Source organism: Mustela lutreola, chromosome 7, assembly GCF_030435805.1.
Source record: "Mustela lutreola isolate mMusLut2 chromosome 7, mMusLut2.pri, whole genome shotgun sequence".
NCBI classification, from domain to species: Eukaryota; Metazoa; Chordata; class Mammalia; order Carnivora; family Mustelidae; genus Mustela; species Mustela lutreola.
This window is the reverse complement of record NC_081296.1, coordinates 34,008,579-34,035,935: the sequence shown is the minus strand read 5'-3', so window position 1 is coordinate 34,035,935 and position 27,357 is coordinate 34,008,579. Positions and strand designations below refer to the sequence as shown.

Here is a 27,357-nt window from a genome sequence, read left to right as displayed (position 1 = left end):
TGTGACACATAAGGGTTCCAATTTTTCCACATCCACATCAACAATGGCTATTTTCTGTTTTTTTGGTGGCGGGATGGGAGGGTGCTTATTTCACTTCTAGTAACCATCTTAATGTGGGTGAGGTATAATTTCACTGTTGTTTTGATTTACAGTTCTCTAATAATTAGTGATGTTGAACATCTTTTCCTGTGCTTATTAGGCATTTGCATACCTTCTTTGGAGAATATTTATTCAAGTCCTTTGCTGTTTCCTCAATTTAGCTGGTTTTAAATTTTTTTATTTAAATTCAATTTGAAATAACATATACTGTATTATTAGTTCCAGCGGTAGAATTTAGTGATTCATCAGGTGCATAAAACACCATGCTCATTAGTTCAAGTGCCCTCTTTAATGCCTACCACCAGATTATACCTTCCTCCCACCCACCTCCTCTACAGTAACCCTCAGTATGTTTCCTATAGTTAAGAGTCTCTTATGGTTTGTTACCCTCTCCATTTCATCTTATTTTATTTTTTCTTCCCTTTCTGTGTGTTCATCTATTTTGTTTCCTAAATTCCACATATGATCGCTGCAAAAGAAAGAACAGGAGGTAGTATTCTCGGCCAGGGATTTAATCAATATGGAAATAAGTAACATGTGTGAACTGGAATTTAAAGCAATGATTATGAAGTTGATACTGGCTGGGCTTGAAAAAAGCATAGAAGACACTAGATAATCTCTTCCTGTAGAACCAAAAGAACTAAAATCTAATCAGGCTGAAATAAAAACTATTTCTGAGATGCAGTCAATAAAAGAGGCATTAACAGAAAGGAAAATGAGGTAGAAGAGAAGTCAATGATAAGAAGATAAAGTAATGGAAATTTAAAAAGCTGAAAAGAAGAGAGGAAAACAACTACTGGATCACAAAGGGAGGCTTCAAGAAGTAAGTGATTCCATAAAGCAAAATAATATCCAGATAATAAGAGTCTCAGAAAATGAAGAGAGAGAGGGCCAGAGGTTTATTTGAACAAATTATAGCTGAGAACTTCCCTAATCTTGGGAAGGAAACAACAAGCATTCAAATCCATGAAGCAGAGGGAGCACCTACACCTTAAAATCAATAAAAAAATAGGTCAACCCCTTGACATATAATAGTGAAGCTTATAAGTGTCAGAGATAAAGAGAAAATCCTGAAAGAAGCTGGGGATGAGAGGTCTTTGACACTAGGGCTGGTGACAGACTTGTCCACAGAGACCTGGTAATCCAGAAAGGACTGGAATGATATATTCAAGGTGCTAAATGGGAAAAATATGCTGCCAATAACATTTTATCCAGCAAGGCTGCCATTCAGAATAGAAGGAGAGATGAAGAGTTTCTCAGAGAAACAAAAACTAAAGGAATTTGTGAACATCAAACCAGTCCTGCAAGAAATACTAAAGAGGATCCTTTGAATGAAGAGAGAGTCCAAAGGTAACATAGACCAGAAAGGAACAGAAACAATCTACAGGAACAGTGACTTCATAGGCAATACAACAGCACTAAATTCATAACTTTCAATAATTACTCTGAATGCAAATGGGCTAAATGCTCCAATCAAAAGACATAAGGTATCAGAATGGATTTTTTTTTAAAAAGACCCATAAATATGCTATCTATAAGAGACCTATTTTATACCCAAAGACACCTCCAGATTGAAAGTGGGGGGATAGAGAACTATTTATCATACTAATGGGCATCAAAAGAATCTGGAATAGCAATCTTTATCTCAGATAAATTAGCTTTTAAACCAAAGACTGTAATAAGAGATAAAAAGGACATTATAGGGGCGCCTGGGTGGCTCAGTGTGTTAAGGCCTCTGCCTTCGGCTCAGGTCATGATCTCAGGGTCCTGGGATCGAGCCCCGCATCGGGCTCTCTGCTCAGCGGGGAGCCTGCTTCCTTCTCTCTCTCTGCCTGCTTGTGATCCCTCTCTGTCAAATAAATAAATAAAATTTTTTTAAAAAGGACATTATATCACAATAAAGGGCTCTATCCAACAAGAAGATCTAAGTTATAAATATTTATGCTTCTAACCAGGGAGCAGCTAATTATATAAACCAACTAATAACCAAATTAAAGAAACACATTGATAATAATACAATAGTAGGGCACTTTAATACCCCACTCACAATAATGGACAGATCATCTTAGTAGATCAATGAAGAAACAAGGGCTTTGAATGACACAAAGGACCAGATGGACTTTATAGTCATATTTAGAACATTTCCTCCTAACAGAATACACATTCTTGTCAACTGCACATAGAACATCCTTCAGAATAGATAATATACTGGGCTACAAATCAGGTCTCAGCTGGTACCAAAAGATTGTAATTATTCCATGTGTATTCAAACTACAACACTTTAAAACTTGAACTCAATTACAGGAGAAAATTTGGAAGGAACACAAATACATGGAGGTTAAAGAGCATCCTACTAAGGAATGAATGGGTCAAGCAGGAACTTAAAGAAGAATTTTAAAAATAAATGAAAATGAGGGGAGCCTGGGTAGCTCAGTGGGTTGGGCCTCTGCCTTTGGCTCAGGTCATGGCCTTAGGGTCCTGGGATTGAGCCCCCCGTTGGGCTCTCTGCTCAGCGGGGAGCCTGCTTCCCCCTCTCTCTGCCTGCCTCTCTGCCTGCTTGTGATCTGTGACTGTCAAAGAAATAAATAAAATCTTTTAAAAAGTACATGAAAATGAAAACACGACAGTTTAGGACCTTTGGGATGCAGCAATGGTGGTCCTAAGAGGGAAGTACATAACAATATAGTCCTTTCTCAAGAAACAAGAAAAACCCCAAATACACAATCTAACCTTACATCTAAAGGAGGCAAAAGAGGAATAGCAAATAAAGCCAAAATCCAGCAGGAGAAGGGAAATAATAAAGATTAGAACATGAACCAATGACAGAAATTTTTTTAAAAACGGAACAGCACTGAAATTAGAATCTGGTTCTTTGAAAGAATTAATAAGATTGATAAACCCCTAGCCAGATTTGTCCAAAAGAAAAGAGAAATCACCCAAAACTATAAAATAATGAATGAAAAAGGAGATCAGAGCCAATACCAAAGAAACACAATTATAAGAGAATATTATGAGCAATTATACTGGCAACAAATTAGGCAATTTGGAAGAAATGGAGGCATTCCTAGAAACTTAAACTACCAAAACTGACACAGGAAGAAATAGAAAACCTGAGCAGACCCATAATCAGCAAAGACATTGAATAAGTAATCAAAAATCTCCCAACAGCTTTCTGCCCGTGGACGCCACCGAGTAAGCATCGCTGAAGTCTCCCCTCCCACCGCCGTCATGTCTAAGTCAGAGTCTCCCAAAGAGCCTGAACAGCTGCGGAAGCTCTTCATCGGAGGTCTGAGCTTTGAAACAACCGATGAGAGTCTGAGGAGCCATTTTGAGCAATGGGGAACACTTACGGGCTGTGTGGTAATGAGAGATCCGAACACCAAGCGCTCCAGAGGCTTTGGGTTTGTCACATACGCCACTGTGGAGGAGGTGGATGCAGCCATGAATGCAAGGCCACAGAAGGTGGATGGAAGAGTTGTGGAACCAAAGAGGGCTGTCTCAAGAGAAGATTCTCAAAGACCTGGTGCCCACTTAACTGAAAAAGATTTTTGTTGGTGGCATTAAAGAAGACACTGAAGAACATCATCTAAGAGATTATTTCGAACAGTATGGGAAAATCGAAGTGATTGAGATCATGACTGACCGAGACAGTGGCAAAAAGAGGGGTTTTGCTTTTGTAACATTTGATGACCATGATTCTGTAGACAAGATTGTCATTCAAAAATACCATACTGTGAATGGCCACAACTGTGAAGTAAGGAAAGCGCTCTCTAAGCAAGAGATGGCTAGTGCTTCATCCAGCCAAAGAGGTCGAAGTGGTTCTGGAAACTTTGGTGGTGGTCGTGGAGGTGGTTTTGGTGGGAATGACAACTTTGGTCGCGGAGGAAACTTCAGTGGTCGAGGTGGCTTTGGTGGCAATTGAGGTGGTGGTGGATATGGTGGCAGTGGGGATGGCTATAACAGATTTGGTAATGATGGAAGCAACTTTGGAGGTGGCGGAAGCTATAATGATTTTGGCGATTACAACAATCAATCCTCAAATTTTGGACCCATGAAAGGAGGCAATTTTGGAGGCAGAAGCTCTGGCCCTTATGGTGGTGGAGGCCAATACTTCGCCAAACCACGAAACCAAGGTGGCTATGGTGGTTCCAGCAGCAGCAGCAGCTATGGCAGTGGCAGAAGGTTTTAATTACTGCCAGGAAACAAAGCTTAGCAGGAGAGGAGAGCCAGAGAAGTGACAGGGAAGCTACAGGTTACAACAGATTTGTGAACTCAGCCAAGCACAGTGGTGGCAGGGCCTAGCTGCTACAAAGAAGACATGTTTTAGACAATACTCATGTGTATGGGCAAAAAAGCTCGAGGACTGTATTTGTGACTAATTGCATAACAGGTTATTTTAGTTTCTGTTCTGTGGGAAGTGTAAATCATTCCAACAAAGGGTTTTAATGTAGATTTTTTTTTTTTTTTGCACCCATGCTGTTGATTGCTAAATGTAATAGTCTGATCATGACGCTGAATAAATGTGTCTTTTTTTAAAATGTGCTGTGTAAAGTTAGTCTACTCTGAAGCCATCTTGGTATACTACCCCAACAGTGTGAAGTTAGAATTCCTTCAGGGTGATGCCAGGTTCCATTCGAAATTTATTTGCAACCTGCTTGGGCACAGAAGCCATTGTCTCCACAAACCTTGGTGTAGTTGAACTGACAGTTAATATGTTGTGACTTGGAGTTCACCATTAAAAGGTCACCCAAGCAAAGTCCTGGAGTTTATTTGGTTATTAATACGATTGTTGGCACATCCTATGCAATATATCTAAATTGAATTATGGTATCAGATAAAATTATAGATGGGATTAAAGCTTGTGTATCATCCATTATCATGTGTAATCAATAAACGATTTAATATTCTCTTAAAAAAAAAATCTCCCGGGCGCCTGGGTGGCTCAGTGGGTTAAGCCGCTGCCTTCGGCTCAGGTCATGATCTCAGGGTCCTGGGATCGAGTCCCGCATCGGGCTCTCTGCTCAGCAGGGAGCCTGCTTCCCTCTCTCTCTCTCTGCCTGCCTCTCCATCTACTTGTGATTTCTCTCTGTCAAATAAATAAATAAAATCTTTAAAAAAAAAAAAATCTCCCAACAAACAAGAATCCAGGGACAGATGACCTGCTAATAGAATTCTACCAAACATTTAAAGAAGAATTACTACTTAATCTTCTGAAACTGTCTCAAAAAATATAAATGGAAGGAAAACCTCCAAACTCATTCTATGAAGCCAGAATTACTTTGATTCCCAAACCAGAAAAAGACCCTCACCATAAAGGAGAATTACAGACCAAATTTCTGATGAAGATGGATGGAAAAATTCTTACCAAGATACTAGCTAATAAGATCCAACAGTACATTAAAAAGATTATTCACCATGACCAAGTCAGATTTATTCCTGGGGTGCAAAGTTGGTTCAACATCTACAAATCAAACAATGTGATACAGCAAATTAATAAAAGAAAAGACAAGAAACATATGGTCTTCTCAATAGATGCAGAAAAACATTTGACAAAACACAGCTCTAACCTTTTTTTTTTTTTTTTTAAGTATTTTTTTGGGACGCCTGGGTGGCTCAGTTGGTTAAACAGCTGCCTTCGGCTCAGGTCATGATCCCGGGGTCCTGGGATCGAGTCCCACATCGGGCTCCTTGCTCCATGGGGAGCCTGCTTCTCCCTCTGACTCTGCCTGCCACTCTGTCTGCCTGTGCTCGCTCTCGCTCTCTCTCTCTGACTAAATAAATTAAAAAAAAAAATCTTAAAAAAAAAATTTAAAAAAAAAGTATTTTTTATTTATTTTCGGCATAACAGTATTCATTATTTTTTCACCACACCCAGTGCTCCATGTAATCCGTGCCCTCTGTAATACCCACCACCTGGTACCCCAACCTCCCACCCACCCACTAGTTCAAACCCCTCAAATTGTTTTTTAGAGTCCATAGTCTCTCATGGTACACCTCCCCTTCCAATTTCCCCCAACTCCCTTCTCCTCTCTAACTCCCCATATCCTCCATACACAGCTCTATCCTTGATAAAAACTCTCTGCTGTGTAGGGATAGAAGGAACATACCTCAATACCATAAAAGCCATATATGAAAAGCCCACAGCTAGTATCATCCTCAAGGGGGGAAAATGAGAGCTTTTCCCCTAAGGTAAGGAACACAACCGGGATGTCTACTCTCACCACTGCTATTCAACATAGTACTAGAAGTACTAGCCTCAGCAATCAGACAACAAAAATAAGTAAAAGGCATCCAATCAGCAAAGAAGTCAAACTTCCACTCTTTGCAGATGACATAATACTCTTTGTAGAAAACCCAAAAGACTCCACACCAAAATTGCTAGAACTGATATAGGAATTCAGCAAAGTTTCAGGATATAAAATCAACACACCGAAGTCTGTTGCATTTCTACACGCCAACAATAAAGCATCAGAAAAAGTAATCAAGGAATTGATCCTATTTGCAATTACACAAAAAAACAAAATGATAACTAGGAATAAACCTAACTAAAGAGGTAAAGATCCATACTCTGACAACTATAGAACACTTATGAAAGGAATTGAAGAGGACACAAAGAAAAATATGAAAAGCATTCCATGTTCATGGATTGGAAGAACAAACATTGTTAAAATGTCTATACTACACAAAGCAATCTACACATTTAATGCAATTCTTACCAAAATACCATCACCATTTTTCACAGGGCTGGAACAACTGATGCTAAAATTTGTATGGAAATTTGTATGGAAACCAGGAAAGACTCCAAATAGCCAAAGGAAAGTAAAAAAAGAAAACCAAAGCTGGAGGCATCACAATACTGGACTTTAGGCTACATTACAAAGCTGTAGTCATGAAGACAGTATGGTACTGGCATAAAAACAGACACATAGATCAATGGAACAGAACAGAGAATCCAGAAATGGACCCTCAAATGTATGGTCAACTACTCTTTGAGAAAGCAAGAATGAATATTCAATGCAAAAAAGACAGTCTCCTCAACAAATATTATTGGGAAAACTGGACAGCCACAGGTAGAATGAAACTGGACCACTGTCTTTACACCATAAACAACAACAACAAAAGACTCAAAATGGGTGAAAGGCCTTCCTGTCCTGTGAGACAGGAATCCATCAAAATCCTAGAAGAGAACACAGACAATAACCTCTTTGACCTCGGCCACAGCAACTTCTTTCTAGACACATCTCCAAAGGCAAGAGAAACAACTTTGGGACTTTATCAGGATAAAAAGCTTCTGCATAACAAAGAAACAGCCAACAAAACTAAAAGGCAACCTACAGAATATGAGAATATATTTGCAAATGTCTTGCTAATCTTCTCTGTATCATTCCAACTTTAGTATATGTACTGCCGAAGCGAGCACACAAATGTCTTGTCGGATAAAGGGCTAGTATCATATATATATATATATATATATATATATATATATATATATATATAATTTATCAACCTGAACACCCAAAAAAACAAAGAAAAAATCCAGTCAAGAAATGGGCAGAAGACATGAAAACACATTTCTCCAGAGAAGACATACAAATGGCTAACAGACACATGCAGATTGCTCAACATCACTCAGCATCAGGGAAATACAAATCAAAACCACAATGAGATATCACCTCACACCAGTCTGAATGGATAATATCAACAACTCAGGTAACAACAGACATTAGCTAGAATGTGGAAAAAGGGGTGCACTCATACTGTTGGTGGGATGTAAACTGGTTCAGTCACTCTGGAAAACAGTTTGGAGCTCCCTCATAACGTTAAAAATTGAACTACCCTATGACCCAGCAATTGCACTACTTGGTATTTATCCAAAAGGTACAAATATAGTGATTCAAAGGGGCACATGCACCCCAATATTTATAACTGCAAAGTCCACAGTAGCCAAAATATAGAAAGCCCAGATGTCCATTGACAGATAGCTAGATAAAGAAGAAGTGGTATATATATATACCACATCTTCTTCTATCTATCTATCTATCTATCTATACTGAATATTACTTAGCCACCAAAAGAATGAAATCTTGCTAGTTGAAACAATGTGGATGGAACTAGAGGGTATTATGCTAAATGAAATAAGTCAGTCAGAGAAAGACTGATGTCAGTCATATGTGGAATTTAAGAAACAAAACAGATGAACATAAGGGAAGAGAAGGAAAAGTAAAATAAGATAAAAACAGAGATGAAGGCAAATCACAGGAGACTATGGTTAAGAGGACAAACTGCGGGTTGCTGGAGGGGTGGCAGGTGGGGCAATGGGTTAAATAGGTTATGGGTTTCAAGGAAGGCACTTTTGGGGGTGAGCAATGGGTGTTATATGTGGGTGATGAATCGCTAGATTCTATTCCTGAAATGGGAACTGCTTCTTACAAGTTTTGGTATGATGTGTTTTCATTTTCTTCTTTTTTTTTCAACAAAAGAAAGAATTACATTTTAATTTTGCATAGGTATACCATTGACATTAAAGCTTATTTTTAAAACCCAACAATAAATTCATTCATGTTTTTAAATTTTTTATTTATTTTCAACATAACAGTATTTATTATTTCTGTACCACACCCAGTGCTCCATTCAATCCCTGCCCTCTATAATACCCACCACCTGGTACCTCAACCTCCCACCCCCTGTCCCTTCAAAACCCTCAGATTGTTTTTCAGAGTCCATAGTCTCTTATGGTTCATCTCCCCTTCCAATTTCCCTCAACTCCCTTCTCCTCTCTAACTCCCCATGTCCTCCATGTTATTTGTTATGCTCCACAAATAAGTGAAACCATATGGTAATTGACTCTCTCTGCTTGACTTATTTCACTCAGCATAATCTCTTCCAGTCCCGTCCATGTTGCTACAAAAGTTGGGTATTCGTCCTTTCTGATGGAGGCATAATACTCCATCATGTATATGGACCACATCTTCCTTATCCATTTGTCTGTTGAAAGGCATCTGGGTTCTTTGCACAGTTTGGCGATCATGGCCATTGCTGCTATCAACATTGGGGTACAGATGGCCCTTCTTTTCACTACATCTGTATCTTTGGGGTACATACCCAATAGTAAAATTGCAGGGCCATAGGGAAGTTTTATTTTTAATTTCTTGAGGAATCTCCACACTGTTCTCCAAAGAGGCTGCACCAACTTGCATTCCCACCAACAGTGGAAGAGGGTTCCCCTTTCTCCACATCTCCTCCAACACATGTTGTTTCCTGTCTTGCTAATTTTGGCCATTCTAACTGGTGTAAGGTGATATCTCAGTGTGATTTTCATTTGAATCTCCCTGAGGGCCAGTGATGATGAATATTTTTTCATGTGTCTGATAACCATTTGTATGTCTTCATTGGAGAAGTGTCTGTTCATATCTTCTGCCCATTTTTTGATATGATTACCTGTTTTGTATGTGTTGAGTTTGAGGAGTTCTTTATAGATCCTGGATATCAACCTTTTGTCTGTACTGTCATTTGCAAATATCTTCTCCCATTCCGTGGGTTGCCTCTTTGTTTTGTTGACTGTTTCCTTTGCTGTGTAGAAGCTTTTGATTTTGATGAAGTCCCAAAAGTCAAAGAGGAGAATTTCAGGCCAATATCACTGATGAATATGGATGCTAAGATTCTCAACAAGATCCTAGCAAACAGGATCTAACAGCACATTAAAAAGATTATCCACCATGACCAGGTGGGATTCATCCCTGGGCTACAAGGATGGTTCAACATTTGCAAATCAATCAATGTGATAGAACAAATTAATATGAGAAGAGAGAAGAATCACATGGTCCTCTCAATCGATGCAGAAATCCAGCATCCGTTCCTGATTAAAACGCTTCAGAGTATAGGGATAGAGGGAATATTCCTGAACTTCATCAAATCTATCGATGAAAGACCCACAGCAAATATAATCTTCAATGGGAAAAAGCTTGCAGCCTTCCCGTTGAGATCAGAAACACGACAAGGATGTGTTTTCATTTTCATTTGTTTCAAAATATTTTCTAATTTCTCTTTTTTTAAAAGATTTTATTTATTTATTTGACATACAGAGATCACAAGTAGGCTGAGAGGCAGGCAGAGAGAGAGGAGGAAGCAGGCTCCCTGCTGAGCAGAAAGCCCAATGTGGGGCTTGATCCCAGGACCCTGGGATCATGATCTGAAGGCAGAGGCTTTAAACCACTGGGCTACCAAGGTACCCCATAATTTCTCCCTCTCTCTTTTTTTAAAGATTCATTTATTTATTTTAGAGAGAGAGAGAGAATAGGAGTGGGAGGGCAAAGGGAGAGGGAGAGAGAATCTCAAGCAAACTCTGCCCTGAGTGTAGAGCCCAACCTAGGGTTCAATCCTAGGACCCTGGTTTCATTACCTGAGCTGAAACCAAGAGTTGCATGCCCAACAAATTGTATCACCCAGCTGCCTCTCTAATTTCTCTTCTGATTTCTTCATTGGTATTTGAGTGTATTTTTTATTTTCATATATTTGTGGGTATTTCTATTTTCCTTCTGCTATTTTTTTAGAGGGAGGGCTTTGTACAATATACTTTATATTGATGGCATTGATAGTATATGACAAGGTAGAGCTCCCCAAGTCCCTCCCCTTCTTCAGAGGGTCTAGGATGGAAACTGTGTAGGGCTGGGGAGATTCTCAGGGTGTTGGGGGATGAATTGGAGCCAAGACTCTCTAGCAGCTGAGGACCTCTCTCTTCCTCTTGTTCTCAGTGGGCCAGGTGGTCCAGGGCACTCTTATTCTTTAGAGGTCATGTGGACTGTAAGGTCTACCATCCATTTGATGTAGCCAAATTCATTGTCATACTAGGAAATGAGCTTGACACAGTGGTCATTGAGAGCAATGCCAGCCCTGGCATTGAAAGTGGAAGAGTGGGTGTCACTGTTGAAGTTGTAGGAGACACCTTGGTCTTCAGTGTAGCCCAGAATGCCCTTGAAGGGACCCTCTGATGCCTGTTTCACCACTTTCTTGATATAATCATATTTGGCAGCTTTCTCCAGGAAGCAGGTCAGATCCATGACTGACACATTGGTTATGGGGACATTTAAGACCATGACATTAAGCTTCTCATTCATTTCAGGGATGACCTTGTTTATAACCTTGGCAGTGCTAGTAGAAGCAGGGATGGTTTTCTGTACAGGCCCTCATCCATCATGCCACAGCTTCCCAGAGGGGCCATCCATAGTCTTCTGGGTGGCAGTGTTGGCATGGACTGTGGTCATCAGTCCCTCCATGACAGCAAAGCTATTATGAATGACCATGGCCAGAAGGGTCAAATAGTTGATGGTGCAGGAGACATTGTGGATAATCTTGAATAAGTGGTCATAACTATGGTTCACACCCATCACAAACATAGGGGCATAAGCAGAAAGGGCAGAGATGAGGACCTTGTTGGCCCTACCCATCAAGGGAGCCCCAGCCTTCTCCATGGTGGGGAAGAGACTCCATAACATACTCAGCACCAGCATCACCCTATTTGATGTTGGCAGGATATCATTCATGGAAGATGGAGATGGGGTTTTCATTGACAATAAGTTTCCCATTCTCTGTCTTAATCATGCTGTTGAATTTGCAGTGGGTGGACTCATACTGGAACATGAAGACCATGTAGTTGAGGTCAGTGAAGGGATCATTAGTGGTCCACTTTGCCAGACTTAAAAGCAGCCCTAGTAAACAGGTGCCCAATATGGCCAAAATTCTTTTATTCCAGCCTTCACCATCATGTGTCAGGGACATGGCTGGCATTGCACCAGAAAATGCCACTACGTATTAAACAGAGCAGAGAGCTCCTTCTGGTGTTGATTTCCAGTTTCATCATTATCAAAAAAGATGTTTTGTATGATTGCAGTCTTTTAAATTTTCTAAAGACTTATTTTGTAGCCTAACACCTGGTCTATTATGGAGAATGTTCCTTATACACTTAAGAAAAATGTGTATTCTGCTGTTGTTGAGTAGTGTTCTGTATGTGTTTTTTAGGTCAGATTGATTTTTTTAAAACTTACTACAAAGTTATAATGATCATAACATACAGTAATCATAACCATGTGGTACTGGCACAAAGATAGACATATAGACCAATGAAATAGAATAGAAATCTCATAAAGAAACCCTCAGATAAGTGGTCAAATGATTTTTGACCAAATAAGGAAATAGAATACTTGGACAATATGTCCTTAGCATTTTAATAATAGTTTTTAAAAATCGTACTCTGATAATTCCAACATCCCTGCCATATGTGAGTCTGGTTCTTTTGCTTGCTCTACCACTTTAAACTGTTTTTTGCCTGTTAGTATGCTTGTAATTTTTGTTTAAACATGTATATGATGTAGTGGCGATGCTGGCAGGCTGGCTCCAGGGTCCCAGAGAGAGTCCTGCAGGACCAGTTAGCAGGGCTACGCATATGGAAATCAAACTTGAGATAGCAGGAGGTAAAAGTGGAGTTTACTGAAAATATAGAGGGAGTGCAGATAGAGACAGAGTGTCTGGGAGACTCAGAAAGGAAAGGAGGGAGTCTTGTCTTTCATCAGCCTCCAACCTGATATCCAAACTAATCCACCATTTCTGTCACCACTCTGAGCCAGGCAAGACAAAAACCAGTTCCCCCAACAACCCCCAGATGAGTCATAACATTGTAGACAACTCCCACTTTTTTCCTTTCACCCTAAGGGAGGGACCAGAAATTAAGCAGCTTCCTCTTAAATCTATGCCAGGGAGGAAGTCGGCAAGGGTGATAAAAAATGCGATGAAATTTTTGTTTAGAATGTTTTGAGTCCAACTTTTTCTTGATTGTGTATTTGTTTGTTGCTACAGATTCTTCTCCTTCTTCTCCTCCTCTTCCTCCTCTTCCTCCTCCTCCTTCTTCTTTTTTAGAGAGAGACAGAGAGAGGGGTGAGAAGGGCAGAAGGAGAGGGAGAGAGAGAATGTTAAGCAGACTCTGATCCGAGTGTAGAGCACTGACCCGAGCAGAAATTAAGATTCAGATGCTTAGTCAGCTAAGCCACCCAGGTGACGTGTGCACACCCCATCCCAAGCCCCACTTTTTTTTTTTTTTTTTAAGTAGGCTCTCTATTCAGTGTGGACCCCAACAGGGGGCTTGAATTCACTCATGACTCTGGGATCAAGGCCTGAGCTGAGATCAAGAGTCAGACACCCAGGTGCCCTATGTTGCTGTGGGTTCTTAACTGGTTTATAGAATACTCACAAAGCTACTTTGATCAGTATGATGTTTACTCGGTATTTCTGTGGAAGAACAAGGGCCTAGGGTTTCCTATTCTGCTATCTTGCTCACACCAACCAATATTTATCTTTTCTATGTGGTAAAATTATGTAATAATTTTGAGATTCATCCATTTTGTGATAAAACTTGGACCATTTTCTCCTTTTAAATAATTAGTAATACTCCATTGTCTGAATATAGCACAATTTATTTATCCATTTTTCCCAGTTATGTACTTTGAGTTGTATCTAGTTTTCACTATCATGAATGTTCACTATCATAAGAACATTCATGTACAAATCTTTGTGTAGAGGTAAATCTTCATTTCCCTTGGGTAAATACATACAAATAGAATTACTATACCATAGTGTGTGTGTGTGTGTGTGTGTGTGTGTGTGTGTGTGTGTGTGTAAATAAGATAAAACTTGGATCATTCTTTCCTTTATATGTAAATATAAATACATAAACACACATGCACATATATACATAAATTGGGAAAAATATATAACACTTTTTGATAAGAGGTTTTACAATTTTGATAGAATCAATTTATCATTTTTTAAAAAAATATTGACTAAAGAGGTTAGTACTTCTTTTGTCTTAAGAAGTTTTAGCTACATCTACTCTAAGATTATGAAATTATGCTCTTATGTTTTCTTCTGGAAGCTTTCTTTATATCTTGAGGTTTCAATTTAGGTCTATGTCCATATTGAGTTAATTTCTTTTTTTAAAAAATATTTTATTTATTTATTTGATGGAGAGATCACAAGTAGACAGAGAGGCAGGCAGAGAGAGAGGGGGAAGTAGGCTTCCCGCTGAACAGAGAGCCCGATGCAGAGCCCAATGCGGGGCTCAATCCCAAGACCCTGAGATCAGGACCTGAGTGAAGGCAGAGGCTCAACCCAATGAGTCACCCAGGTGCCCCTGTATTGAGCTAATTTCTATAGATGGTGTGTGAAAGGAGAAGCTTCAGGTTTTTTCCACATGGTTATGGCATTATTTAGAAGCACGGTTTTTTTTAAAGACCCTTTCTATTTCTCCTTTCATTGAATTATTTTAGCAACTTTACAGAGTATCAACTGACCATGCAGGAGGGCTTGTCTTTGTTCATTTGGGCTGCTATAACAGAATATTGTAGACTGGGTGGCTAATAAACAACAGAATTTTATTTCTCAAAGTTCTGAAGGCTGGGAAGCCCAAGATCAAGGTGCTGGCAGATACGGTGTCTGGTAAGAGCCTACTTCTTGGCTCATAGACCTGTAACCTCACATAAGTGGAAGAGATGAAGGAACCTTTTGGGATCTCTTTTCTAAGGACACAAATCCTATTCATGAAGACTCCACCATCACGACCTAATCAACTTTCAAAGCAACCAACATAAATTTCAAGATAGGAATTTTAAGGGGCATCTGCCTGGCTCAGGTGGTAGAGCATGCAACTCTTGATCTCAGCATTTTGAGTCCAAACCCAACATTGGGTGTAGAAGTTACTTAAAAATTTAAAAAATATATGAATTTGGGGGGACAAAAGATTCAGTCTATAGCAGGATTTATTTCTCACTATTCTTCTTCGTTAATCTATTTGTACATCCTTATTCCAGACCACACTTTTAATTACTGTGGTTTTATAAAACTGGTATTGTGTCTTCATTGGACGTTTTATAGAATTCACCAGTGACTCTAAATAGAGATTTTCTTTGAAGGAAGGTTTTATATTACAGATTCAATTATTTTCTCCTACCAATATGGAATTTTTCAGATTTTCTACTTTTTTTTTAATTTCATCTGTTTGGAAAGTCATGTTTCTAAGAAATTTATGTTTCTTTTGAATTTTTAAATTTACCGCCATGAAGTTTTTCATACAATTCTTTTTAACATCCTTTTATTTGATAAGAAATCACTGGCGTCTCCCTTTTTATTTTTGCAGTTGGTAATTTATATTTTTCTAAAATCAGTTTTACTAGGATATAACAACTCTATTACTTTTTTTTTAAAAGTAAGCTTTAAGCCCAATGTGGGGCTTGAACCCATGACCCCAAGATTAAGAGTTGCATACTCCACTGCCTGAGCTAGCCAAGAGCCCCTCTATAATTTTTTAAAAGGCAGCTTTTTTGTTCGATCATCTGTTTTCTAGTTCACTGATACTTGTCCTTAACTTTATTGTTTCTTTCACTTCTATTTTCTTCGGATTTCATTTGCTTTTTTTTCCCTAATGTTTTTGAGGTGGAAGTTTAGATAATTGATTTTAACCCTTTCCTATTTTATAATATACACATTTCATATATAAACTTTCCCTCTGAGCATTCATTTAGATGCATCTTGCAAATTTGGATGTTGCTTTTTCGTTATTAATTCAGCATATTTAAAATTTTCCATTTTGATTTCTCCTTTTATCAAAAGGTTATTTAGAGGTACATTATTTTATTCTATAATATTGGAGCATTTGCAAAGTTGTGCTTTTATTATTGTTTCTAGTTTAATTCCATCGTGGTCAGAGAAGGTACTATATGATTTCAACCCTTTGAAATCTGTTGAGATTTGTTTTACTTCCTAGCATATGGTACATTTTGTAACTGTTATGTACATATTTGAAAACTTTGATTCTTCTTAGTAATATCTTGAAGATTCAGTATAAAGGTTTTGAATATCTTTTATTAAATACAATGTATTCTGTATTCTGTTTGGGGAGGATACTATTTGGGTCAAACAGATCAATTGTTTTTTATTTTATTTATTTAAAAAATATTTTTAATTTAAGTAATCTCTGCCCCTAATGTGGGGCTCAAACTCACAACCCAAAGATCAAGAATCCCATAGCTCTTTCAACTGAGCCAGCCAGGCCCTCCAGCTAATTGCTTCTTAAAGTTTTCTGTATCATTACTTATTTTTGTGTCTGCCTGTTCTATCAATTACTAAAAGAGGATTAGGATCTTTAATTATGACTACGCACTTCCTCTTTTGATTCTTTTCCCCAAGCATTCCACAGCTTATTTTGTGAAAACATGCTTAACATTTTTTTCTTAATTAGTTGATCTGTTTATCTTTATCAAATGTCCCTTTTAATTTCTTTTTTTAAAGATTGATTTATTAGAGAGAGAGAGAGAGAGAGATGGGGAGGTGCAGAGGGAGAGGGAGAGAGAGTCCTTTAAACAAATTCCTCACTTGAGTGCACCCAATACAGGGCCCCCGCCAAGCCAAGGAGGGGGGCTGGAGGGGGAGCCCTGGGTAGGGAACTCCATCTCACAACTGTGAAAACAGAACCAGAGCTGAAACCGAGTGTGACACTTAACCTACCGCACCACCCAGGAGCCCTGTCCTTTTTATTTCTGGTGACACTTTGATATTTATAGAGTCACTCCAACTTTATGATTATTATGTAAATGGTATATTGTTTTCCATCTTTTTTATTTTTTGTTTTTTTAAATATTTTATTTATTTATTTGACAGAGATCACAAGTAGGCAGAGAGGGAGGCAGAGAGAGAGGAGGAAGCAGGCTCCCTGCTGAGCAGAGAGCCCAACGCAGGGCTGGATCCCAGGATCCTGGGATCATGACCTGAGCCAAAGGCAGAGGCTTCAACCCACTGAGCCACCCAGGCACCCCTATTTTTTTTTAATATTTTATTTATTTATTTGACACAGAGAGAGAGAGATCACAAGCAGGTAGAAAGACAGAGAGAAGGGGAAGCAGGCTCCCCGCTGAGCAGAGATCCAGATGTCAGGCTCGATCCCAGGACCCTGGGATCATGACCCGAGCCGAAGGCAGAGGCTTTAACCCACTGAGCCATACAGGCGCCCCTCCATCTTTTTTTTTTTTTTTTTTAAGATTTTATTTATTTATTTGACAGAGATCATAAGTAGGCAGAGAGAGAGAGAGAGAGAGACAGGAGGAGGAGGAAGCGGGCTCCCTGCTGAGCAGAGAGCCCAATGGGGGACTCGATTCCAGGACTCTGAGATCATGACCTGAGCTGAAGGCAGAGGCTTTACCCACTGAGCCACCCAGGCGTCCCTGTTTTCCATCTTTTTAATGTCAATTTCTTTGTGTCCTTATAAAGCATCTCTCTCTCTCTCTCTCTTTTTTTTAAGATTTTATTTGACTTTTTGAGAGAGAGAGAGCATGATGAGCGAGGGCAGGGGCAGAGGGCGACGGAGAAGGAGAAGCAGACCCCGCTGAGCGGGAGTCCAGTTAAGGCTGGATCCCAGGACCTGGGGATCACCACCTGAGCCGAAGGCAGACCTTTACCTGCTTAACCTACAGAATCCCCCCACCCCCATCCGCACCTCAAAAGTATGTCTCTTCTAAATAGCATATAATTGGGATTTGTTTTATTCAACGTGACAATTTATCTTTAATTGGAGTGTTTAGTCCATGTATATTTAATATAATTGCTAATACGGTTGGATTTAAGCCCAACAGCTTGCTATTTGTTACTGCTTATCCTATGTGCTTTTTGCTTCTTTGCTGCCTTCTTTAGATTGAGTATATTTCAGCATTCTATTTTATTTCTTCTCTTGGATTTTTAGCTGTGCCTCTTATTTTTTTTTAATTAGTTGTTTTAGGAATTACAATATTTTTAAAATATCACAATACACCTTGAATTTGTATTCTATCACTTCACCTGCAGTGTAAAACAAAATAAAACAAAACAAAACCCTTTGGAACCTAACGTTGAGGCTCAGCCCTGGGCAGAGAGAAACAGTAATCTGACTGAAAATGTGTGGGCTGGGAACCAGAATGTCACTCAAAACAGCATGCTTTGTAGGAGTGTCAGGGACCTCCAGGAACTTCTTTAAAAAAAATGTTCTCTGAAAATTTAGACAACCGGTAGATTCTGGTCTAGTTAGGATCGATTTGCTGTGGCTTTCTGCATTATCCAGAGGACGGTCGGAAGTAAGCAAACCTCTTGTGGTTTTCATAGTCTAGTGGCCGGATTAGAATACTTGATGCCCATCATTATTGTTCTTCATTAGAACCAGAATGCCAGTGGGTGGGTGAAGGGGAAGTGGATAGGTGGTGGTCGGTGCGGAGTTTAGGGTCATTTTTCTCGTAACCATGCTTGGGACAAGCTTACTCCATTCACTGTTTTCATATAATTTGTTACTGAATTGATCTGTCTCAGGCTTGTTCTAGGGGACTTGTCAAATCAAGTTTTCTTCTGTCAGCCATTCCCACAGGTCTGCACGCGGGTTTACCCCTGGCTCAGAGAGAGATGGCGTTGTACAGATGGGATCACTGCAGGGGCCCGTCGAAGTCATATTCTCCTAGTTGGCTGAGCTCTGGCGGTATGTACCTGTCGCACCCAGTACCTCACCGCCTGCCACACTCCGGCCTGCGAAGCGCAGGTGTGCGCACCTCCTACCTGGCAGTGGCGCCCGGTGGGAGCGCGCTGGGTGCTCGCCCACCGCCCCCGGCTCCCGCCAAGCCTCTTCAGCAGCCCATCCACCCACTGCCCTGATCCGGTAGAGACCCGGTGCTGGGTGCAGATCTCCGCCCCTTTTCCTCCACGAGTCCAACGGCTGCCCTGGGGGGGGGGGGGAGTCCCACGGCAGAGCTGCCCAGCAGTCCTACGCAGAGCTGAGGTCGTCTAAGCCGGCAGGTGGCTCTCCGAGATCTCCCCAGAGAGCATCTTAGGCAGCCAGAGGAGAGCACGGCCAGGGCCTCTCCGTCGCCTCCTTCCAGCGGAGAGGCATAAGGCGTGCACTGCCGGCCAGGATCTGCGGGGCTGTGAGAACTCACCGGGCAAAGGAGGGCGCAGCCAGGCCGCGGCCGGAGCGCGGAGGGAGGAGCGCCAGGAGGAAGAGGCCGAGCCGGGAGAGCCCCCGCCCCGGGAGGAAGGGGAGGAGGCCGGGTGTTTCCTGGCGCATTCCCGGCCCGCCCGAGTGACTCACTCAGCCAGGAAACTCCCAGAGCCTGACTGGGACCCCGGAGCCACCGCCGCCCCGACCCAGGTGAGGAAGGCTGCTGACCCTGCCCAGTCCTGCAACTTCTGTGGGGTACGGGCGGACCCTGGAACCCAATCGGGCATTACGGCAAAGGGGCCGCACCCCGGCCCCGCGGGCGGCCAGGACTTGGTTCTCCGCGGCGCGGCCTCCCCGCCGGCGCGGCCTCCCGGGAATCGCCCCGGCGGCCCCGGCACGCCAGTTTCCGAGCCTCCGAACCCCCAGTTGCAGCTCATCCCGGTCTGTGCGCCCGTGGACACCCTCACATTCCCTGCCCCAAAGCCTTTCGACCCTTGACCCCTGACCCCGCGCCCCCGGCCCCTGAGCCGGGCTTCCCGCGTCTGTAGCCCCTGGCACGTGGCAGAGCTCCAGTGGGGAGGGTACGTATATTGGTGTTTTGTAGTTATTGTTGGAAAGTAAGGCGCAGACAGCTGGGGCTGATACCGTACGACTAGACCCGAGCCAGTTTTTGCTTCTTTGTGCCCCTCTCTGAGGGAAGGAGGGAGACTGGCCAAGCGAAACCATTTTACAGATTCTTGGAGATGAGTTTTGGGCTTTGTTAAGGCGCCAGGATTGTTAACGTGGGCAGCGCTGTTCACACAGCCATACTGAATTGTGTATTTTAAGCCTGAAATGCGTGCGTTTAGTTTGCAGCATGTTGCAGGGTGTGAGAAAAATGGTGAGAGTAATTTGGAAATGGGGTTTAAGGAATGTTTTTTAAGCTGGGAGTGGCGTCCAGACCATGTCCACTCGTGTTATGTCTGAACAGTACAGATAGCAATTGCTTATTAAACCCAGGGTTGGATGATCTGCGCTTCTGTGGGTAACTGAGACTTTGGAGTGTTTCTTTTCTAGTAGTAGAGGGTACTGTGTGCTGCATTGGACAGTTTTTGCTGCTTCTTGAGCCCAGGGGAATTTCTTGGCCTTTTTCTAATACTATTCCTTAAATGATTCGTGATTGAAGCAGCAGTAGTACCTGGTGCCATATATCAGATTGCTGTGCTTGACACTCCATCCCTAACTCAGAGTAGCTTAGTGATTGTGCCAGAAAATCTCCAGGTTCAGCAGCCAGAGGCTGCATTTTCTGATTGCTGTGCGCTGTGGTGCCTTTACCACTGAGAGCCCCACCTTTGCTGTTCCTTATCCCTGAATGTCATAGTGGTTTTCCATGTGAAGTGTCAATGTGCAGGCACAGAGCTGAAAAGAAGTCACTATTATTTAAACTTGGACCACAGCAAGTATGCATTTGTAGGAATTCAGTAGGAATTTGGTGCTAATATTTTGATTCCCTGCTGCCTTCTTCCCCTGCAGCATCATCTCCGTGACAGAGGCAAACAGAATTGTGGTGGAAAACATTTCCTGAGTTAACATGTATGTTCCTATGCTGATAGGCCGCTCAAAGAAAAATTTTCTGTTGTTTTTTTGTATGTGTGTTTATTTGGATTTATTTTTAAATTTCAATGTAGTAAAGTTTGTTTTTCGGTGTATGATCACGAGCTTTGACAAATACACGGTCATAGGACTCCCATCGCAATCAAGACACAGAACAGAAAAAAAAAAAAAAGATACAGAACAGTTCTGTCACCCCCAAAATTCCTTCAGCTGTCTCTTTGTAAGCAGCCTCTCTCCACTTTCACAACTCTTGGCAACACCTGAGTTGTTTTCCATTCCTACATTTTGCTTTTTCCAGAATATGTGGCCTTTGAGTGTGGCTTAGTTTGTTTACTGGAAAGCATTTGAGATTAATCTATTTTCTAGTTTATCCCTGAGGGTAAAGACATAAAGTTTTGATAAGTATACATTTAGGATACAACCTGAGAGATTGAAATAATATATTTCTTTAAAGATTTATCTATTTCTTAGAAAGAGAGAGAGAGAGAGAGAGAGAGCAGGCCTTCCTATGTGAATGGGGGTAAGAGAAGAGGGTGGAAATCTCAAGCCTACTCCCACCAACCCAGAGCCCCTGGTTGCCTGGATCCCACCACCGGAGATCACCGCCAGAGGAGAAACCAAGAGGTTGTCGATCCACTGGCTGAGCCATCCAGGTGCCCCTCAAATAGTATTTTTAGGTCATGAGAAAAATTATAAAATGCCCACTTATTAAAAAATAGAAAAGCACAGAACCATGTATGTTAAAAGTGAAATTCCTTCAGTATTTCTGTGGTACTGTATAGCCTTTTCTGTGCATACATGTAGTTTTTAGTTTTTTTAGTCCTTTAGTAACATAATGAGATTATATTGCATATATCATCATACCTTTCCACCTAATGATTTTGGCTCATTTTAAGATCTTGGAGATCCTTTCGTGTTGGCATATGCGGTATGTATACACAGATTTTTCTTCACTCTTTTTTTTTTTTTTTTTTTAAGATTTTATTTGAAAGAGAGTGAGCAAGAGAGCTCACATGTGCATGAGCAGGTGGAGGGGCAGAGGGAGAGGGAGAAGCAGACTCCCTACTGAGCAGGGATCCTAGGACCCAAGATCATGATCTGAGCCGAAGGCAGATGCTTAATCCACTGAGCCACCCAGGTGCCCCTTCTTCATTCTTTTTAATGGTTGTATAGTGTTGCATGGTGTGGGTATATTTATTTAATCAGCCTCTTGTTATTTGACATTGTTCTTTCATATTTGTCACCACCATAGTCCGTGCTTTTGTTTATAACTTTGTGCACATACTCAAGCCTACTATTCTGGTAGTGAGTTTGGGTTAAAATATTTGGGTTAAAACATTTCTTGAGCACCTATGCTCCAGCATTGTTCTAAGCCAGGGCTATTTTTCCTGTAAAGGTCCAGATGGAGAATATTTATGCCTTTTGGGGCCATATGGTCTTTATTACAACTATCTCATTCTACTGTTGTAACATCAAAGCAGCATAGACAATATGTGATGAGAGCGTGGCTGTGTTTTAATAAAACTTTAGTTACAGAAACAGGCATTGTTGCTAATTCTTGTTCTAAGGTACTTTACATACTAATTATTCTCAGAACCATCAAAGGTAGGTGCAGTTATTGGATGAGGAAATTGACAAAGAGAAATGGAGTATATGTCCAAGATTATATGCCTGATAAGTAGCAGAGCCAGACTTTGAATCCAGTCACCTGACTCACATACTTCAGTTTAAAAATTAGAAAGAATCTGCCCAATATACCTTGTTCCAGATGTTATAATCTACGATCTGACCCTCACACACTTACTGAATCACCTGTGATTCTTTTAAGGCACTGTGCTTGCTCGGGTACCACTCCAGAAGCGTTTGCCTCCCCACTCCGCTGTTGTTCTCTTACTCTGTGACTGTGTTCTGGCTTTTGGTTTGCGTTGCACTAGCACTGCCTTATAGAGAGATCAGGCCAATGCCTAGAAGACAGAGACTTGAGCCGGTGAGATCAGGTTGGGTCCTGGCAAGTCTTCTGCTTTGATTGTTGATTCTGTCTGCTCCAGTGTGATTATCTGAGGTCAAATGGGCACATTGCTTGGCCTACCTTGACACATTTTCCTTCTTTGGTAACATGGGAAAAGTACCTCTTAGATGCTCATGAAGATCAAATGAGACAATATAGGAAAATACTATAGAAAGAACGGTTATTATTAGTGCTATGTTTTCTGAAGTTTTTATACTAGAAAAATGTATTTTATAAAGGTGAACTTTTAAGTAACCCGTTGAAGCTATTTTTATTGTTTTTGCTACTAAAATTTAACCATCTCTTAGCAGTCATGGGATAGTATGGATTAATAACACCTACATAATTTAAGAATTTTATTTTAGCCACTTCAATAAGGATAGAGAAAGAAAAGGCATGCAAATTGGCAGGGGAAATGAAACTCTTATTTGCAGACAACGCGATAATCTACATAAAAATCCAAGGCATTTATGAAAAGGCTATTAGAACTAGTAAGTGAGATTATAGTAAGATCACAAAATACCAAGTCAACACATATCAGTCAGTCACTCTACATACTAGCAATGTATGATTAGAAGGTGAAACTTTAAAATACCATTTTCAGTAGCTTCAAAAAAATTAAATACTTAGATATAAATCTAAAACCACAGGATCTATGTCCTGAAAACAACAGAATACTGATGAATGAAAACAAAGGTGATATAAATAAATAGAGAAGTCAGGGTTTGGAACACTCCTCATAGTAAAGATGGCAGTTCTCTCCAAATTGATCTCTATATTTAATATAATTCTAATCAAATATCTCAGCAAAGAGATATTTTTAAGCTCCTTTTTGAGGTATAGCATACATAATTCACCTACTTGAGTCATGCAGTGATTTACAGTAGATTTATAGGGTTGTACAACCATCACCATAACCAGTTTTAGAACATACTTTTTAGCCCAGTAAGATTCCACATGACCCAAAAGGGAAATCCCCATTTCTAACCCTACTCTAGCTAATCACTAATTTATTTTCTGTCTTCTGCCTTTTCTGACCATTTAACATAAAGGAAAGTATACAATTTGTATTCTTTATGTGTGGCTTCTTTCACTGAAAATACCATTTTTGGAGTTTATTTCTGTTGTAGCATGTAATTCATTCCTTTTTGGTACATTGTATTCCATTGTATGGATATATCACCCTTTCCTTTATCCATTTGCCAGATGATGAACTATTGGTTGTTTTCACTTTTTTACCTGTTACGAATAATGCTGCTGTAAAGACCCATGTGCAAGTCTTTATATGGATATATGTTTTATTTTCTTTTAGGTAGAAACCTAGTAGTGTTATTGCAGGGTCATAAGAAAATTTGTTTAATTAAAAGAATTTTTTTTTTAAAGATTTTATTTATTAATTTGACAAAGAGAAATCACAAGTAGATGGAGAGGCAGCCAGAGAGAGAGAGAGAGGGAAGCAGGCTCCCTGCTGAGCAGAGAGCCCGATGCGGGACTCGATCCCAGGACTCTTGAGATCATGACCTGAGCCAAAGGCAGCGGCTTAACCCACTGAGCCACCTAGACGCCCTAAAAGAATTTTTTAAAAGATTTACTTATTTACTTGAGAGAAAGAGAGAACAAACAAGGGGGGGAAGGGCAGAGGGAGAGAGAGAGTCTCAAGCAGACCCTTTGCTGAGTGCAGAGCTCGTGACCCATGAGATCAGGACCTGAGCTGAAATCAAGAGTTGAACACTCAACTGACTGAGCCATCCAGGTACCCCTACGTTTAATTTTTTTAAAAAGAAACCTCAACAGGATGTTTTTATAAATAAAAGACAAGCTGAGGCGCGTGCGTGGCTCAGTGGGTTAAAGCCTCTGCCTTCGGCTCAGGTCATGGTCCCAGGGTCCTGGGATCAAGCCCCACATCAGGTTCTCTGCTTGGTGAGGAACCTGCTTCCTCCTCTCTTTCTCTGCCTGCCTTTCTGCCTGCTTGTAATCTCTGTCAAGTAAATTAAAAAAAAAAAAAAAAGCTGGTTTTACACTTTATATTTTGAAGGGGGAAATAAGCTAGAATAGCTTTAAAAATGTTTAAAAACAAAAATAAATTAGAGGAATCACTCTACCTGATTTTATTTTACTAAGAAAAATGTTAACATTTACCCTATTGACCATTTCAAGTGTACAGTTTAGAATTAAGTACATTTACATTGTTGTGCAACTATCACCACTATTCATCTCCAGCACTTTTTCATCATCCCAAACCGAAATTCTGGCCCATTAAAAAAAAAAAATCTCCATTCATGTATTTCTCTAGTCCCTGGCAACTACCATTCTACTTTCTATGAACTTGACTATTACAGCCATATATAAAAATGCAGTTGTACATTATTTGTCCTTTTGTTTCTGGCTTATTTTATTTGGTATGTCATTTGGTATGACCATTTGGTATGGTCATCCATTTGTATCATGTATCGCAATTTAATCCCTTTTTAAGGTCAAATAATATTCCATTGTACGTATATACTGTATTTTCTTTGTCCATTCATCTGTTGATGGACATTTGGGTTGTTCCCACCTTTTGCTACTGTAGAGTGCTACTACGAACATGGGTATACAATTAACCTCTTTTATTTTATTTTATTTTATTTTTTTTTTAAAGATTTTATTTATTTATTTGACAGAGAGAGATTACAAGTAGTCAGAGAGGCAGGCAGAGAGAGAGAGGAGGAAGCAGGCTCCCTGCAGAGCAGAGAGCCCGATGCGGGACTCGATCCCAGGACCCTGAGATCATGACCTGAGCCGAAGGCAGCGGCTTAACCCACTGAGCCACCCAGGCGCCCCCAATTAACCTCTTTTAGATGCTGTTTTCAATTCTTTTGGTTAGATACCCAGAAGTGGAATTGCTGGATCATATGGTAATGCTGTGTTTAGTTTTTGTTTTAGGAATTGACATACTGTTTTCCACAGCAGCTGCACCAACATTCCCAACAATGTACAGGGGTTCCAATTTCTTCACATCCTTACCAACACTTTTTTCTGGTTTGTTGGTTTTTTTGGTTTTGATAACACCATCCTGATGGGTGTGAAATGGTATCTCATTCTGGTTTTGATTTGCATTTTTCTAATGATTAGTAATGTTGAGCATCTTTTTCTGTACATATGTGCCATTTATATATCTTTGAAGAAAGATACTCTGTTTCAAGTCCTTGGTACACTCTTTAATCATGTTGTTTGTCTTTTTGCTGTTGAGTTAGAGGAATTCTTTTTTTGGATACCAGTCTCTCATCAAATACATGATTTGCAGATATTTTCTCCCATTCTGCAAGTTGTCTTTTCACTCATTGACATCATCCTTGGGTGGGTGTGCTCGTTTTTAATTTTCACGTCTAGTTTATCTATTTTTTTCTTTGTTGCTGATGTTTTGGTGACGTATTTAAGAAATTGTTCCCAAATCCAATGTCATGAAGCTTTTCCTATATATTTCCTTACAAGAGTTTTATAGTTTTACCTCTTATGTTTAGCTTGTTATTTATTTGAGTTCTTTTATAGATAGTGTAAGCTAATGGCCCAGTTTAATACTTTGCATGCAAATATTCAGTTTTCCCAGCACTATTTTTTTTTTTAAGATTTTGTTTATTTATTTGACAGACAGAGATCACAAGTAGGCAGAGAAGCAGGCAGTTAGAGAGGGGGAAGCAGGCTCCCTGCTGAGCAGAGATCCCAATGTGGGGCTTGATCCCAGGACCCCGAGATCATGACCCAAGCTGAAAAGCAGAGGCTTTAACCCACTGAGTCACCCAGGCGCCCCTCCCAGCACTATTTGTTAAAAAGACTGTACTTTTCCCATGCAATGGTCTTGACACCCTTGTTGAAAATCAGTGACTTATAAACAAGGGTTTATTTCTGGGCTCTCTGTTCTGTGTCATCAGTCAGTGTGTCAGTCTTTATGCCAGTACCACATTTTTTTGTTTACTGTTGCTTTATAGTAAGTTTTGAATTCAGTTAAGTGTCATACCTTCAACTTTGTTGTTCTTTTTCAAGATTCTTTTGGCTATTCTGGGTACCTTGCAATTCCATATTAATTTGGGGTGTGATTTTCTATTTTTGCAAAAAAATACTGTTGGAATTTTGAAAGACATCACATCAAATCTGTAGACAGCTTTGGGGTTTATGTTGTCATCTTAGCAATATTAGGCCTTCCAGTCCAGTGATGTGAAATAGATTTATTTGTGTCTTTAATTACTTTCAGCAGTGTTTTGTATTTTTAGTGTACAAATCTTTCACCTCTTGGTTAAATCTATTCTTAAATATATTTTTCTTGCTTGTTTTAAATTTTATTTTAATTCTGGTATAGTTGGCATTCAGTGTAGTTAGCATACAGTGTTATATTAGTTTTAGGTGTCTAATATAGTGATTCAGCAATTCTGTACATTATTCACTGCTCATCAAGTTAAGTGTACTCTTAATCTCCTTCATCTATTTCGCCCATCCCTCCACCCACCTCTCCTCTGGCAACCAGCAGTTTGTTTGTAGTTAAGAGTCTGTTTTTTGGTTTGTCTTGTTTTTTCTTTTTTCGTTTATTTTGTTTCTTAAATTCTATACATGGGTGAAATCATATAGTATTTGTCTTTCTCTAACTGACATATTTCAGTTAACATTATAAATCCATCCATGTTGTTGTAAATGG

At 40.2% G+C, this 27,357-nt stretch overlaps 1 protein-coding gene, 1 non-coding gene and 1 pseudogene across 3 annotated transcripts in view; 1 reads left to right on the top strand and 2 right to left on the bottom strand.

Moving 5' to 3' along the window:
* Positions 1-7,414: 7,414 nt before the first annotated feature.
* LOC131837451 (U6 spliceosomal RNA) lies at positions 7,415-7,519 on the bottom strand. The gene has a single exon (XR_009356055.1). It is a non-coding gene; the product is annotated as a U6 spliceosomal RNA (small nuclear RNA).
* A 3,355-nt stretch (positions 7,520-10,874) lies between these two features.
* On the bottom strand, positions 10,875-11,827 carry LOC131835212 (glyceraldehyde-3-phosphate dehydrogenase-like; annotated as a pseudogene).
* A 7,228-nt stretch (positions 11,828-19,055) lies between these two features.
* Positions 19,056-27,357, top strand: part of CYFIP1 (cytoplasmic FMR1 interacting protein 1) — a 120,485-nt gene continuing 112,183 nt past the window's right edge. The window contains exon 1 of one of the 2 annotated variants that reach the window (XM_059180261.1): positions 19,056-19,300. The gene's annotated coding sequence lies outside the window, so the exon portion shown is untranslated. The remainder of the gene's footprint in view (positions 19,301-27,357) is intronic. The other variant, XM_059180260.1, reaches the window with a different exon arrangement.